The 17,011-nt window shown below is 51.1% G+C and overlaps 1 long non-coding RNA gene across 1 annotated transcript; it reads left to right on the top strand.

Annotated features, from left to right (window-relative positions):
- Nucleotides 1–11,011: 11,011 nt before the first annotated feature.
- On the top strand, nt 11,012–14,517 carry LOC145721043 (uncharacterized). Its single transcript, XR_014144505.1, has 3 exons — nt 11,012–11,149; nt 11,729–11,852; nt 14,270–14,517. It is a non-coding gene; the product is annotated as an uncharacterized LOC145721043 (long non-coding RNA).
- The last annotated feature ends 2,494 nt before the right edge of the window (nt 14,518–17,011 follow it).

The raw sequence follows: 17,011 nt of genomic DNA, 5'->3' as shown, positions 1-17,011 counted from the left end.
CCCCAGTCTCCAAGTCCTGCTGATTTTCTCTTTGGTGTCTCTCAAAGCTCTTCATTCCCCTTTGGACTATTGCAGTAGCCCCTAACTTTCCCAGTTCCTCCAGTCTTCTCCTTTCCATGCATCCTTCAGACTAATCTTTTCTAAAGCACAAGCCAGACTATGTCAGTTTTCTTTTTTTTTTTTTTTTTAAGATTTTATTTATTTATTTGAGAGAGAGAGAATGAGAGACAGAGAGCATGAGAGGGAGGAGGGTCAGAGGGAGAAGCAGACTCCCTGCCGAGCAGGGAGCCCGATGTGGGACTCGATCCCGGGACTCCAGGATCATGACCTGGGCCGAAGGCAGTCGTTTAACCAACTGAGCCACCCAGGCGCCCTATGTCAGTTTTCTGTTTTAAAACTTCCATGACTCCGGGCGCCTGGGTGGCTCAGTCGTTAAGCGTCTGCCTTCAGCTCAGGTCATGATCCCGGGGTCCTGGAATCGAGCCCCACATCGGGCTCCCTGCTCAGCAGGGAGTCTGCTTCTCCCACTCCCCCTGCTTGTGTTCCCTCTCTCACTGTGTCTCTCTCTGTCAAATAAATAAAATCTTTAAAAAAATAAATAAAACTTCCATGGGTCTCTATCACCTAGAGGTTAAAGTTCACGGCTCTTGAGGAGAGAGGTTGTGACCCACCTAGGCCCATTTCCCATAGCTTCCCAGTGCTCACTCTGGTCCAGCAACACCGACCGCTTTATAGTGCTCTCACAACTGTGCCAGGCTGCTCAGGGTTGCCTCTGTCTGGAGTGCCATCCTCCACTCCTGACATTCACATCGGTAAGACTCAACTTCAGGTGACCTCTTTTCGAGAGCCTTTCTGACCCCACCCTTGAGTCAGACTCAGCGGCTTTCGGCATCTTTGCTTCCTTCTCGTGGTTCTCATTCAGTCTTTTAACAAACACTGTTGAGCACATACTGTGCTCCAGGCACCGTACTAGGTGCTGCGGATATGGCCTTACTTCAGAGACACAACTCCCTGCTCACAGGAGACCATGTTCGAGTGGAAAAGACAGACTACACAAATAGGCAAACAAACAATGCTGTGTGAAGCTTAAAAGAGGGCCATGTGATAGACAATAAAAATAGACCATTCCCAGAAGTGAGGGTAGCTCATGTCAAAGGGTGATTTGTGTCTGAGGAGCAGAAAGGAGATCCTTGAGATGAATCAGTGTTTGATGGGATCCAGGAGGCAGGCTGCCCCGAACAGAGCAAGGAGTTTGGATTTCACTGTGTCGGGAAGCCACTAGAGGGCGTCAGGGAGAGGATTTACATATTTAAAGATGACCCTGGTACCCCAGGAAGAAAGGATTTTGCTGGGGGATGGACCATTTCAACACTGAATCGGGGTCACCTTTTTCTGTCTCCCCACTACACATGCAGAAGGGACAAGGGCTTAGAGAGTGCTTTGGCTTTGATGAGGACATGAAGGGACAATTTCTGAGGAAGGTGAGATACCCTGGCTGGGGTAGAAAAGAAGGTTTATGTCCAGATGAATTTCTTGCCTGAGGCCTGCCCTGCCTACGAGAACCTGGTATGCTCTGTGCTGTAGGCACCAGGCACCTTCTGAGTTTCAAATGTGTGTATGTTGCTGATGTCACAGTGTGGAGGGAGGTAGGGAGACCAGAGGGGAGGCTGGCGTGATGATCCAGGATGGATGTTGGGGTGTGGATTAAGAGAACGCCAGGGTAGTGGGGGTGGGGGGTGAAGGGGGAGGCTAAGGAGGAAGAACTGCTAAGTGGTGAATAGACAGGCTGAGAGGTGAGACTCAAAATCACTAATAATGGAAGGGAGGTGAGAGACAGTGAAAAGGAGAGGGAGAAAGAAGACTCTAGCCAAGTAGAGGCCCCTGTATCCTCTATGGGCCTGGATGAGGGAGTATATGGGAGAGCCTGAACACATGTGCCTTTATACTTCAGGTGGAACTTGCTGGACACAAAAACCCAGAGAATACTCCCAGGTGTCCCCACAAAGTCTCATATCTGAGGCACAAACCCAGGTCTCCATTCTCCCAGCTCAGGACCTGTGACTTCACCCTTACCCCTCACCCACCACACTACCTGGTCTCCCATAGCATGGCCAAAGGGTAAAGAGCTTGCCCAGCCCCTGGTCTGCCACTTACTTACTGGCTCTATGGCCTTGATTCAATTACTTGGTCTGTGTGAACTTAAGTTTACTCAGCTATAAAATAATAGCTACTCACTGAGTGGTAGGAAGACCTAGTGAAGTCACATTGGAAAGGACCTCACAGACAGCCACTGGGGCATATTTGGTGTGAGTTCACTTCCTTCTTGGCAGTGGTATGAGGTAACTAAGGTATTCCCATTGAACAGAGGGGATTCTGAAAGTTTTGGGAATCAAGGGTGGGATTCCGGGCACCAAGATGGGTATAGCCAGGAAGTGTTGGGAGAAAGAAATGATGCCCACACATCTTACAAAGGGGACTGCCACCTACTCATGCTACAAACAGGGCCCCTTCCTAGCCAAACCAGTAGCCACCCCCCCACCCCCAACCCCCTCACCCCCCCACCCCCAACCCCCTTACCCCCCCACACCCCACCCCATGGCTGCTCCTACTGTAGGAGGCAGCACTAGGAGCAAAGAGGGAAATGTAGATGGGCAGATGGCTTTTGGGAGAGTAAGCGGCAGAGCTGCTGTGGGGGGAGGGGCCTCTCTGAGAATGGAGGGGCCCAGCCAAAGAGGCCAGGGTCCTGGGGCTGCGGTCAACTGCCCCAGTTTCAGGAGCTCTCAGATGCCTCCAGGTAGGCAGTTTCAAATTTGGTGACTGGAATCCTGGAGTGGCTTTGGGGTTCCTTCCTTGGGACAGGATCCAGACTGGAGGCCAGGGCTGAGTGTTCACCTCTTTGAGTTTCAGATTTTGTGAATTAAGGCATTTGTGAATCATGAGACTTCAGGATTTAAAATTGCCGTGCTCTACGATATTGAGATTTCTAATCCCAGGGTTCTGATCTACCTTCTGCTGTCCAGAGCAGCTGCTTGGGGTATGAGAGGGCTCGGGTGTGGGAGGCACACTGCAGCCTTCAAACCCTCCATCTCTTGGGAGGATGCCATGGGAAACCCACAGGTCACCTTTGTCCCTTGTTATCAGTTACAGAGGGATTCCGACTTGGGCCATTTTTGGTCCTGTCTTGAGGTCAGTTGGAAATAGATTATGTAGGTTGCAGTGTTAGCTCTGCCAGCATGCCAGTTCCTGATTTATCTCCAAATCTGTGATTTGAGTTGCTTGTCCTTCCCCTGAATATTTCTGCTGCTCAGTTCAGCTTCTCTCTGTGGTCAGCTCCATTCTCTCCTAATGCTCACCTACTTCTTCTCCATTCCGTGCAGGCATGGCTGCTAGCAGCTTCCAAGCTCAAGTCCTGGGACAGTAGTACCCTGAGCCACACAGGCGGATTTGGGGTCCTGACTCTGGGACTTTCTGGCAGTATGACTTTGGACAGGTTATTTAACTTCTCCATACTTCACTCTCCTCATCTGTAAAACGCGGTTAATGTTAGGACTTGCCTCACAGGGTTGTTGTGAGGATTATATGAATTCATTTATGTAAAGCACTGAAAACAGTGCCTAACACATAGTCAGTGTGACCCAGGAGTGTTACTGATAATTGTCATTAGTCCCCCAGGCCAGAAGAGGAAGGGGCTCTTCCACCAGTCTTGTTTGAAAAAGCTCAGGGAAATATTCCAGTTGACCCTCCCTTCAACCAGTCACTGTGCCCCGAGAGGTAGAGTCAAATAAGAGGCACCTACCATTCTGCCAGTGGGGCTGGGGAGGAGGGAAGGAGAAGCAGTACCCCTAAGAACAAGTTGTGGGGGTGGGGCACGATATTGTAATTAACTGTGGCCAATAAGGAGGGCCCTAACATAAAGTCATAGCTTCATGAAGTACCCAAAATATGATTTGCTTGGACCCTCCTCTGAGGGTCTTCAGTTGTTGCCACCCTGGGAGCTGGGAACTAGTCCCTTGTGGGACTCTCTTGCAATTGTGACTGCTGGCCCCAGCCCCATTCTCAGCCTGACTACCACCACCTGGGGGGGGCGGGGTTTACAGGGCAAAGGTCCCTGAAGCTCGTCACTTTATCACCCCAGACCAAGGGTGGGACAGACCCTTCTCCTAATTCCTCTCTACCTTGACCTAAAACCAATCTGTAACTTTTTAAAACGTCTTAGGAAGCAAGGAATGAGTAACAGAAGATTTTTAGGATTCTACGGCCCCTTGCCAAGCCCCTCAGCCATCCTGGAAGGAGCCTAACTGCAAAACTTCCACATCTGGAGGGCCCCGTGGATGTCTTCCCACATCTTCCTTCCTTCCCACTTCAGATGAAAACGGCAGTTCAGAAATCTATTGTATTTAGGTAAAATCCTTCCTACCCAGTGGCTGGATTTGTCCCATGTACCCCAGGAGGGCAATTATATTAGGACTTATGACAGTGAGTGGGACATCAGGTGCCCTATCCAGGTAACCCTGAGCCAGATGCTCCATACCTTGTGAGTCCCTTTTTCCGCATGGAAGGAAGTTTGTCCCTGCTTGTTCCCTCCCACAGCTTCAGGTGTCCCTCTCCCTCCCTTCCAGAGTCTGCCATGGCAAGACCCTCCCCCTGCAAGAATTCATCCCTAGGTAAGAAACACCCTCCCCCAGAGAGAGCATCTAAGTCTCAGATTGAAGGTAACTCTGCTGTCTTTCCAAGAAAATGGGTGGGTGGGTACTTCCTCCACACCTGTGTAACTGAAGGGCACACCCAAGCGCTGTCCCTGAGCGCAGGACAAGCCAGTCAAAGAGGGATGACCTCTCCACAGGCTCAGTGCACAGCGCTGCACGCAAATCGTCCCCCTTCTCCTTCACTTGCCACTGCTCCTTCCAGCCCAGGTTTCTCTCCGCTGGACCCTCTGAACTAGGCCTCGGCCTTTACAACGGCCCTACTGCCTGCCACCCTGTTGCCTCAGTGATCTGATAACAGCGAGATCCACCCTTGGCTGAGCCCTGATTTGACATGCCTCACCACCTTCCACCAACCTCAGCTCTGATGGGGGAGGTCTTCTTGTCTCCAATTCTAATAGATGAGGAGATGGAGCCTCCTTGTGCTTTCTCAAATGCATACACATTGGGGTTTTCTTTTTAGTACACCTTTGTATTCTGCTTTTTAAATATTTTCCCACCTTCCAGAAAACTCAGTCATGCAACAATTACTGAGTGCTTACTGCGTGCCAGGCACTGTTCCGGGCACTGCAAATATATTAGAGAACAAAACTGAAAAAAAAAATCCCACCCCTGTGGAGTGTAGAATTTAATAGGTAGACAGAAAATAAATGAATAAGCAAAATATTCAGGAGGTAAGATAGCAAGTGCTATGGAAAAAATACTGCAGGATGAAGGAATAGGGAGGTTCCATTTTAAATAGAATGGTCAGGGAAGGCCTCACGGAGAAGGTGACATTTGAGCTGAGATCTGAAGCCCTTTGGTGGAGGAGTAATCATGTGAATATCTGCAGGAAGAGCATTCCAGGCAGAAGGAATAGCAAGTGCAAAGGCCCTGAGGTGGGAGTGTGCCTGACATATTCGGAAAAAAGCAAGGAGGCCAGAGTGGCTGAATATGAGAGAGAGAGAGTAAAGGGAGATGATGTCAGAGAGAGAGATGGGGGTACAGGTCATTCAGGGCCTCAAGGCCATGTGGAGACTTTAGCTTTTGCACTGAACAACATGGGGAGCTAGTGTGGGGTTTTGAACAGACGAGTGACATGATCAGATCAAATGGGTGTGGTTCTGTGTGGAGAAGACAATAAGGGGACAGGGGTGGGAGCAGAGAAACTACTTGGGAAACAATGTAGTAATCTGGGCAAAGAAATTCTCTATAAAATTTAAATATCTGCAGAATATTTGACCCTATAAATTCACTATAATTCACTGAAATAATTCTTTACTGATGGACATTTAGGTTATTACTAGCTGTGTCCTTATTATAGAAAACACTGTGATGAACATCTTTGTACCAGCAATCTTTATGTTTGTGACTATTTCTTCAGACGTATTTGTTGCCTAGGTGTATTGGGTCACCTTTCTAAGGTTTCCAGTCCAAAATTCCAGTTCCCCTTCTGAAAGATGGTGCTGCTTTCTACTCCCCTTGGCAGTGTGGGAGGTAGCACATTTGCCATAAAGATACGTGGCAGGTGTCTGTCCAGTGGATGTCCTTGTGGCCCTGGCCAGGAAGAAGACTTCCTTCTTCTCTGGACAGCCTTGCATGGTTCCAAAGCTCTTTTGGGTCCATTTGCTCATTTAATGTTCACAAGAATCCTGTTATCCCTGCTTTATAGGTGAAGAAACTAAAGCTCAAAGATTAATGGTAAGGCCCTGTTCCAAGTGCTTCATGTATGTTACCTCATTTAATCCTTGCAACAGCCTAATGAGGTTGGTGCCGTCATCATCCCCATCTCAGAGTTGAAGTCACTGATCCAGGGTGTCAGAGCTGGGGTGCTAACCTGCTCTCTGAACCACTCCCTGCCCTGCCTCAAGCTCGTAGAGTGATTTGCTTGGGGCTGCACAGCTAGGTTGTGGTGGGGCCAGGAGTCCAGCCAGATCTTCCTGGCTCTGCAGCCCAAGTTCTAACCCCTGACAGGATGCCACTCAATGCCTGAAACACCTCATTGGAGCTCTGCCTCTTTTTTTCCAGTCAAAACTGTTCCTGGTCCTTTGTGCCTTGACTGGGGCTCCTTCCTTAGATCCACTTTCAGCCGCTCTGGGAGACTAGACTTTGGTACAAGAGCTCAGATCCCAGAACCAAGAACATCAGAGCAAGGAAGGGCCTTGAGCTCCTGGCCCACCCTTCTCTCCCCTCTATATGGGGAAAAGAGGAACCTAACAGCCAGAGTGGGGCAGTAACTTGCCCAAGGTTACACAGCTAGTGAGGGTCAGAGTTCATGAGGAGGGAGGAGGCTGGCCCAACAAGTAGGCCTAGGTCTTCCCTAAGAGCCCCTGCCAAGGGATATTTCAGAACTGTGACTGTCACAGCCCTGTTCAAGGGCCCTTTGTTGATGGGTCTGTTGATTGTGAATTATTAACCTGCCCAAGCCTGCAATCTGCTGGGTGGGGCTCACTCACTTTAAGAAAACCTGCTGTATAGTCACCAGCCCAGCTGGGTTGGTGGGAGGTCTCTGGAGTCCAACTGGCTAGTTCTGGGCTGATAGAGAGAGCTAGTCCGGGGTTGCTTCATGCCAGGGAAAGGCCTGGAGAAAGGGACTGAGAAGAGGGAAGAGGGAGAAGGGGGAAGGGGCCGAGGCATCACCTGAGTAATGCTCAGTAAAGCCTCACAGCATCCCTGCGAGGCTGGCACTGTTATCCCAGATTTACAGATGGGAAGACAGGGCCAGAGAGGTAGACGCAGAGCAGACTTCACAACTTAAGCTGTTTCTACAACAATGGCCTCACTTTTCACATGCTCACACACCCATTTCTGTGGCCCACCCCCCCTTTCCACACACTTTTCCTATAGGATAAGGAGTTAAGACCTGAGTCCAAGTCACACTTGGTCCAAGCCACTGTGGGATGGGAGATAAAGCCACTATGGAGCTTTTTGGAGCATCCTGAGCTTTCACTAAACAGATATTTATTGAGGACCTTCTTAAGCTGATAGATGGTACAGGTAAAAGTAGTCTATGGAGGTTCTCAGGGCCATCAGGTGTGGTGAGCCCAGCGATTTGGGAGAACATGCAAGAGGAAGCAGGCCTGGCAACTTCAGGCACAAAGCACCAGGAAACTCCCCCAGCAGGGGAGGAAGGAACCTGGGACTCAATGTACTCTCCTGGTCCCCAGAGCTTGGCTATCGCCTTGAGGTGGAAATGGGCAGGTGACCTGGGTTGGGAGGCAGAAATAATGGTGACTCCCAGGCTCCCCAGGGTTGGGGCTGAGCCAGAGCTCCTGGGGGCTGGGAGCTGCCCGGGTGGAGCCCTTCTGAAGGGTGGACCACTCTGCTGCCCTGACTCATCAGGTGGGTGGCTCCAGCATCTTTGCCACTGCTATGTGGGGAGAGTTCCAGCTCCAAAGGCAGCTTGGCCGCTTATCTTGCTTAGCTTCAGTTTTCATCTACAAAAGGGGAGAATAATAGCATCTGCCTCACGGCCACCACCACCAGAGCACCGCACAGCACTGTGTTACCCGCCAGGTACTATGCTGGGCATTTTATTTATTTTTAAAGATTTTATTTATTTATTTGACAGAGAGATAGAGAGCACAAGTAGGCAGAGAGGCAGGCAGAGGGAGAGGGAGAAGCAGGCTCTCGGCTGAGCAGGGAGCCCGACGTGGGGCTCTATCCCAGGACCCCGGGATCATGACCTGAGCTGAAGGCAGCCGCTTAACCGACTGAGCCACCAGGTGCCCCTGCTGGGCATTTTAGATACAGGAATTCTTAATCCTCACAACCACCCTTTGAAGCAGGCAGTATTTCCGTTTTACTGATGAGGAGGTGGTTAAAAAGAGAAACCCCCAAGAGAGGTGGTTAAAAGCGAGCATTAAATGAGATAGCCCGTGTTCTACACTTAACATGTGTTGCGTGTAATAAGCCTTCGGTGAACATCAGTCATTATTATAATTACCTCAGAGGGAAATGGTAAAGTGCTAGGCCAAATGTTGGTATTCTGTGATTCATCAGAAACAGAGATGTCTGACCAGACCGGACCCTCCAAAAGCTCCCAGTCTAATGGCAGAGACAATCACATACACACCTCACTCCACCACCATCACACACAGATGGTGTGGTGTCACCCCCCGGTGATGAGGTTAGGTCATAGGGGGTTAGGGCAGTGTGTACCCAGGAAGCCCCTTACCCAGCCAGGGAGGGAGGGCTTTCTGGAAGATGTGCTGTCTGAACTGAAACCTGCAGGGCGAGGAGGAGTTTGGGCATGTGTCAGGCTCTTAATAAATGTTGGTCAAATGCAGTAAAGATTTACCTGTAACTAACGTAGCGTGAAGCTTCAAAACTGTTCACTCACCTGGCCCTTACTGGGGCTCTGGGAGGACTCTGGCAGTTTTCTATTGGTAAATTTGTATTCTTTTTTTGAAAAAGAAGGCTTCCGGGGCGCCTGGGTGGCTCAGTTGGTTGAGCGACTGCCTTCGGCTCAGGTCATGATCCTGGAGTCCCTGAATCGAGTCCCGCATCGGGCTCCCTGCTCGGCGGGGAGTCTGCTTCTCCCTCTGACCCTCCCCCCTCTCATGTGCTCTCTCTCATTCTCTCTCTCTCAAATAAATAAATAAAAATCTTTAAAAAATAAAAAAAAAAGAAAAAGAAGGCTTCCAATTGTAAGCTTCTGGATCAAACCCTGATTAAATGAATAATAAGTGACAAGGGAGGAAGGTGTGTCCCAGATGGAGGGACGAGCATGTACAAATGCCCAGAGATGGGCATGGCATGCGATAGGGTGCCCCAGCCTCATTACTGAGGCTCCTCTTCATACACATGGCTGGTCTTCTCACCAGCCTCACAAACCAGCTGACACGGGTGTGCCTCTGCCCACCCCCATTCTGCTTTCACCCATGCTGTTCTCCCATCTGGTACACCCTCTCCACGACTTTATTGTGTATAAACATTATAAACTTCAAGGCTCAACTCTGTGCCCACCTTCTCCAGGAAGCTCTCCCCCCACCCCTCCAGTCTATGTTGCACTCCTGATCTGGATTCCTCCAGATGATGGTGTATGTCATCATAGCCTGCTCCTTGTAGTTAATTACCTTTTCTGTGCCCATGTCTGAGAATGCCAGACATAGGATGATCCTTGCAAGTGAACATCTAGCCTCTGTTCACATATGGGCAGGATAAGAACTCACCACCTTTCCAGACCACCTGTGAGATTTAAACAGTGATCTTCTAAACCTTTCCCCTCTGCCACCAGGCCCAATCTACCTGGCTTTCCTGGGACCTAGTACGCAGCCTTCTTCCTGCCTCTACAGGCTCCTCCTGCTTCCTATTCTGACATCCTGGAGCTAAGGGTTGCTCCAGGGGCGCTGGAGTCCCTCCTCCTCCTGTCCCCTGCCTTTGTAAAGGGAGAGTTCTAATGGCAGCCACGTGCTCTGATGAGTCATGGTTAAGAGCATCTGGGGCCTGGAAGTGGTGGCTGGTTAACGCTTCCTGGACCAGTGGCTCATTGTGCCAGAAGGCCAGGTGGGCTTCAACCCTGGTCCTAGACAGATACCTTAGGGTGTGCACACAGTGAGCATTTGAGGAGTGTTATGAGTGACTTCATATAGGGGTTGGGGACTCAGAGGGGAGAGGACCAAGGGGGAAAGAGAGACAAGAGTGTCCACCCTTGAGTCAGGAGGGCCAGTTCCAATCACAACTTGCCATTTATTAGGTGAGTTAACTTGAGCAAGTCATAAACTCTGTGCCTCGTCTCTGTCTGTAAAATGGCAGCTAGGGGGATGATTTGAGAAGGCGAGTGTGAACTGTGTGAGCACAGTGAGTGCTAAACTGCGTTATTTTCTGCCGCCTTGTGTGCTGCACGCAGTCAGGCAGGGGGCAAAAGGGAATATTAAAACCCAAGCCTGACTCTGGAGGTTGTGTCTTTCTCAGCATGAATGCCCCCCCACCAATGCAGTAGGATGACGAAGGGCTCAGGTGGGGGCCGCTGCGAGGCGGGAGCTGGGGGAGGAGGGGAGAGTGACAGGGAGGTGGACCTCAGGTTTAAGAGAACTTTCTGGCCACAAATAGGTGGGGCTGTGTGAGGAAGGAGCGAGCTCCGGCCCCTGGGGGCTGCGCAGCGGGGGCACTCGGCATGGGCCCGGCGGACCTTGGGCGCCCGGGCCTCTCACCTGTGAGAGCTGAGGGTGGGGGCGCATCCCGCGGCCGCCCCCCGCCCAGCCCCAGCCTCCAGTCGGCGGTAGACGGGCGGCGGCCGCGGCCCCACTGCTCGGGCAAGCGGACCGAGGCCCGGCCCGGCCCCGCTGCCTTCCCCGCCCCCGGCGCGCCCCTCCCCGGCCGCGGCGTCTGCGGCTCGGCCGCACAGCGCCCGGCTCGGGGTTCCGGCGGCAGCACCTGGGCCGCGGTTGGCATCCGGCGGGGGCACCCTGCCCGCCCCCCTCCGCGATGAGCTCGGCGGACGCCGCGGACTCCCTGCCCGCGGGGTAAGTGCGCGACGGGGGCGGCCCCGTGGGGAGGGGGACGGGCGCGGGGCCCGGCGTCCCCCGCGCCTCCGGCCCGCTCTGCGGCTCCCAGCCCCCCACCCCACCCCCCGGCCTGGCGCTCCGCCCGGCCTCCGGGAACCGCCGCCGCCGCCGCCGCCGGGGAGCGGGGAGGGGGCTGCGGACGCTCGCGCCAGGGGAGTAGAGGCTCCGGGGATCCTGGGGCGGGCACTCCCCTCTGGGTCCCAACTTTCTCACGGAGCTGTAGTAATGGCCACGTCAGAGCCGCCTTCCTCCCCTTGTGGCATTTACACCTGTGGTGAGCTCTGTTGTTTTCACCTCCGTTACTGTTGAGGAAACTGAGGCATAGCTCTTAAGTGGCTTGCCTTCCGTTACCCAGGAGGTGAGCGGTGGGCCTGGGATTTGAACCCAGCTCTCTCTGATGCTAGAGCCCCCACCCCCGTGCCATACTGCCTCATCTTCAGGATGTCTGAAGGAGTTAAAAGGCTAAGATATGAATCAGCTGTGCCCATCCGGCGCAGCAGGAGCTGGGGTAGTAAAGGTGGGTGTTGTCACTTCCAGTATGGCTCTCCTGCTCTTCCCCATCCCACTGAGGAACCCGGTAGAATCCCTGCACTGCCCCTGTAGCAGTGATCGCTGCTAGCAGCTGGGAGACCAGGAGCCGCTGGCCCTTTCCTGGGCGCAGGTGAGTAGGGGGCGGCTCCTGAGGGCCCAGCTGGGCAGTTGCTGGGTGGAGATCCGGCTCAGGTGAGCTGGGAGGTGTGCCCGCCCTACCTGGAGCCTCACCACCAGGGACAATATTTGCCAAGGGCCTCAGGGCTAACATGTGAACAGGAGGTTGACAGGGGCTGGTGCCAGGCCCAGCTGGAGGCCTCCACAACGCCTGTGTGTGCATCCCGGATGAGGGCTTAGAAGTTGGGTCACTGAGGGACATTCTGGCCCCTGGGACGGTGGCCTGGTGAGTTTTTCCCTCACCATGTTTGTTGTATGATTTGGGCCACATCCTTTATCCTCCCTGGACTTCTGGTGTCTCCTTTGGAAAATACAGGGAGGCCAGGCCTGGCTGCTCCCTTCCTGCTCTGAGCTGAAGTCTGTACATCTGGAGCCTGGTTAGGTCCCTGTGCCCAGCCCTGACTAAGCACCACCCTAGTGTGCCCAGAAAAGAAGCTGCCAGAAGAGAAGGCAGGCATGGAACAGGGCACCTATCAAAGAATACTGAACTCCCAGGCTAGAAGCCACATCCATTCCTCTTCCTTCCACACTCATATCCCTGCCTGAGTCCACTCTCCAACTGCAGGCCCCCCGGCCCCTCCATGGGCCTTTAGGGCAGCAAGCTCAGTCTTCCAGCACTGGCGGATCTTCCTCATACTGAACCATACCTGCCCCCCACTGCATGCCCTCCAGGTCCCTCTCTTCTTTGAGGCCACACAGGTCCATCTGCCCCTGTCTCTGGTCAGTGCCATCCCGGTGGGGTCTGAGCAGAACAGAGGCAAAGCAGTTCCACCTTCACAATAGGTACTCAGTCACTCAACAAACACTCCCAAGGCCTGCTCGGGGCCCAGCCCAGTATATGAGGGTCAGTGGTAAACAAACCAAACTTTAAATCTCCACCACTTTAAAAATTATGAAATATTTTAAGCCTTCAGAAAAATATAGCAAATAATAAAATAAACTCCATGCCCTTGCCACCAGCTTTTTCAGATGTCAACATTATGCCCACTTATTTCATATTCTTCTTGTTAAGAAATAAATTTTGAAGCCTCTGTGGACCCTCTCCTCTGCCCTCTCCAGAGATAATTGCCGTCCTGAATTTTGATTTTGGCATTTGCATTTTTATCTTTTTAATTTTTTCTATTTGAGTATAGCTGACACACAATGTTACATTAGTTTCAGGTGTACAAACATAGTGATTCAACTTCTCTGTATTACCCTGTGCTCACCACAAGTGTAGCTGCCATCCGTCATCCTACAACACTATTACAATATCATTGGTTTTGTCATTCTGTTTTTATTCTTTCGCTGAGTATGTATAAGTCTAAGAAAATGAAGCTTGTTCTGACTTCAAAATTTTTATATAAATGGAGTCATCCAGCATGAATCATTCTGCAGCTTGCTTTTTCTCACTGAGCTTCAGGTTTCTGAGATGTAGCCTTCTTGATCCTTGCAGCTCTGGTCCCCACTTTCCCTGATGTATGATATACCACCCAATGTAGGGTCCCGCATTTATTTATTGGCCTTCTTGATGGACACTGAGGTGGTTCCCAGAGTCTTGCTATTCAAACAGTAAATACTCTCAAAGGTCGTCCTTTGCGCATATGTGAGTTTTCTTTTCGGTTGCCCCACAGGAGTGGAATTGCTGGGTCATAGGATATGTACACTCCATGTTTTAAAGTTATTTAGTTTTCTTATAAAAGCAGTGTTTCTTCAGACATAATGGAAACACATATTCGTACAAACGGGAAACACATTCTTGTAGAAAAAAAGTAACAATGGCTAACATTTCTTGAGTACTTTTACTGTGCTTACATTGTCTCAGTCATTCTTCTCAACAACCCTAGGAAGTAGGAACTGCCATTCTCGTTTTCTTGATGAGGACACTGAGGCTCATAGAGGTTAAAGAACCTTCCTAAGTTTCTCTAATGAGTAATTGCTGAGCTGCAGTTTGCAACCAGGGTTTTCCACTTTCAGAACTCTTGAAGGCCACACTGCCCTGTCACATCACTCCATGCCACATCATACTCACTTCATTCACGGCTAAGGGGGATTCTCGGAAGGAGAGTCACAATCATGTGCAATTGAGAGAGGTCACTTTGGGATGGGTCCCCGTGGACAGATCCCCTCCCAGCCCCCCACCCCGGACAGAGTTCCTCCTGAATGGTGAAGCAGGGAGGAAAAGCCACCTCTGGCTCCAGTCTGCTTCCTGAGTGACTTCCTTGCACTGCGTCTGCTGCCCCAGTGGGGATAGAGAGGTCCCCCTGCTCCATCCATCCTGTGCATCAGGTGTCAGGGTAGCAGCTTCCAGACAGATGAAAGCTGGGAAGGGGGAGGGAAGGGGAGAGTGGGGTGACTCCAGGCCGCCTGACAGCTCCCTTCTCACTCCAGCCTCAAGCCTCCCTCCCCTACGATGCCAAAGCTCCTGGCGTTGGTCACCAGCCCTGCTCCATGCTCCATCCAGCTCAGCGGCACCCCAGTGTCTCAGGTTCTCCAAGGCACAGTGGAAAGGCCACCATCAACCCCTCAGGAGCTCAGTAATGTATTAACCTGGGCTGGCAAGGTGGCTTGGAGCAGAAAGGCCTTGAAGACACAGGACAGCCTGCAGAGAAGTGGGGACCTCAGTCACAGCCAGGGGAGGAGAAAGGTTTGGCAAGCTTGCTTTTTTTGGAAAGCATTTCTGTCTTCTCCCTAGGTTCCTTATCTTCATTGTCTTTGTCTCCTTATCTGTCAAATGCAGATAAGCGGGCCTGCCTCTGGGCTGGTGGGAGAATTGAAACAAGGCAGTCATCAGTTTAGAACCTGAAGTGAGAATCTCATGGTGGTGAAGGGGTGGTTATTAATGCCATCATTAAGTCAAATGGGACCAGTGTCCCCAGCCTTCCTGAGCTCCCTAGCCAGCCAGGACATCCCCACCTCACACCACTTAGCAGGCCTTCCAGAGCCTGTCTTGCCACCTCACCTGTGTGGCTCGTGCCTCTTTATCACTATGGTATCATGACTCTAGCTCCTTGCTTGCCTTTTTCCCCTTCTTGGACTTCTTTTCCCATCTTGTCCTCAGATCAGTGCCATCTTTTCCAGAAAGCTTCGTCGAGTGCCCTGTCTCCACTTCTGGGCCATCAGTGATCCCCGTGATTGCAGCCTTGATGGTTCTGGCTGTCATTGCCTCTGCCTGCATCTGTCACTTCTGTAGACTGTGAACTCTTCAAGAGCAGGGCCGGGTCTGGGTCAGAACCGGAGATGAGTGGGTATTTGTGGGATCAAAGGAAGGAGGAAATCAGCCCCAGGGCCACCCCAGAGCAGCTCCCGGTCTGCAGAGGTCACGTCAGACCCACTTAAGCAGCTAAGCAGAAGAGGTACTGGGGCTGTCAAGGGAGGGAATGCCCCTCTGTGCTATGGGTCCACCTGTCTTTCTCTCCACATAGAGCGAACAGGCAGAACGTCTTTCTTGATGGGAGGCAGAGGTGGTGGTGGCAGTAGGGTGTATGCAGAAATGGGAGGTAGGCTCTTGGCTCTGGAGTTGTTTAGAGATGGTCATAAGCCAGGACAATGGGCTTGACTTCTTGGAGCTGAGCTGGTGGGTGGGCACTGGCTTAGGCAGAAACTTGGTTAGAACCCATGCTTGGGCATGTGATCGTGGCCTGGTCACCTCTCCTCAGTGCCTCATCTGTAGTGGGGATAATAATCCTACTTCACAGGCTTTGTGAGGGCTCAAGGAGAGAAGCCCAGTTAAACGCTCAGGGTGGTAGGTGCTCACTGCCTCTTCACCCGTTCATCCAACAGAATGGGCAGACTGAACACCAGTCACTAGGCTAAGCCCTGGGCACAAAGGAAGACACTGTGCCTATCTCATGAAGAAAGGGACAGGGGCTGCTTCTGGTGGGGCCTTTTCTGCCATAGGAAGAAAGTTGGTCTTTATCCTAAGAGTAATAGGAAGCCAGTGAAGGATTTCAAGTTCAGAAGTGACATGGTCAGATTTGGGTTTTAAACAGATAACTTTGGCTATTGTGAGAAGGATGGGTTAGAGGGAATAATGCTTCTGTCATTCTCCCTTATAAAAACTCCCTAGAGGCTACATGGGTTACTTCAGCCATCCTTTAAAATACATTCCTGAGCTCCCACAGAAGTAACAGAAATCCTCTCAAGCCAAGAATATAAAGGATGCTGAAATCAGGCTGATAAATGAGATGAAGCCTCAGCAACATGAGGGTGTTGACAAATTCCAGAAATCCAGAACCTTGAGTTTTAATGACCACTCAAGGGATGATAAGTAAGGAGTTGGGCCGACCCAGTGACAGTGTGAGGAGTTGAAACCTAGCCCTCCTACCACCACCACATGCATCTGGAACCTTCAGAGGGCTACCCCCTCAGCAAATAGACCAGAAAGAAATAGCCACCTTCTCACAAAATGTGGGACGACAGGTCTGGTGGAGAAATTTATAAATACAAATCTGCCCTCACACAAATTTTGTGTTTGAAGACATACTCCCTTTGTGGTCCTGGAGATACTAACCCAAAAAAGTAACTTAAGTATCATCGGATGGTAGCACCCCAGGGAATCTGGCCAAAGTAAGTGAAAATCCTCTCTGGAGGAATAGATTTTTCTCCTAAGATCCCTTTGGGATCAGCCAATAAATAGGAGCTCATGGTAAAATTACAAAACACAAGGAAACAAGTCATTGTGAGCAGTAGACACCCAAATCAAGAAACAACAGAATTTGTTTCCCTGAGAGTCTAAGATGCTAGAATTAAGATCTAGAATATAAATATTTTAATAAACATGTAAAGAAATCAAAGATGGACTTGAAGCAATAAGCGGGGAACAAAACACTGCCCCAAATGACCAAGCAGATTTGAAAAGGAAACAAGTGGAATTTCTGGAAATGTGAAAGATAATCATTGAAATTAAAAACTCAGGAAAAGTAGCAGATCAGATACACCTCAAGAGAATTAGTGAAATGGAGGATCTGAAGAAATTACTGAGAATCTCACGGAGTCAAAGAGATGGCAAGAAGAGCGTTAAGAGACTTGAAATATTGAGCAAAACAGTCCAACAGAGAGAGAGAAGGGGTAGGAGGGGCGAGAGCAGAAGGGGCAGTCTTCCATCAGACCCAGGTGGGGGTGATGGCGGTG

This window comes from Leptonychotes weddellii, chromosome 4, assembly GCF_054177405.1.
Source record: "Leptonychotes weddellii isolate Sample4059 chromosome 4, ASM5417740v2, whole genome shotgun sequence".
Lineage (NCBI taxonomy): Eukaryota > Metazoa > Chordata > Mammalia > Carnivora > Phocidae > Leptonychotes > Leptonychotes weddellii.
Note: the sequence above shows the minus strand (reverse complement) of the source record. Positions and strands in the feature narration are given on the sequence as shown.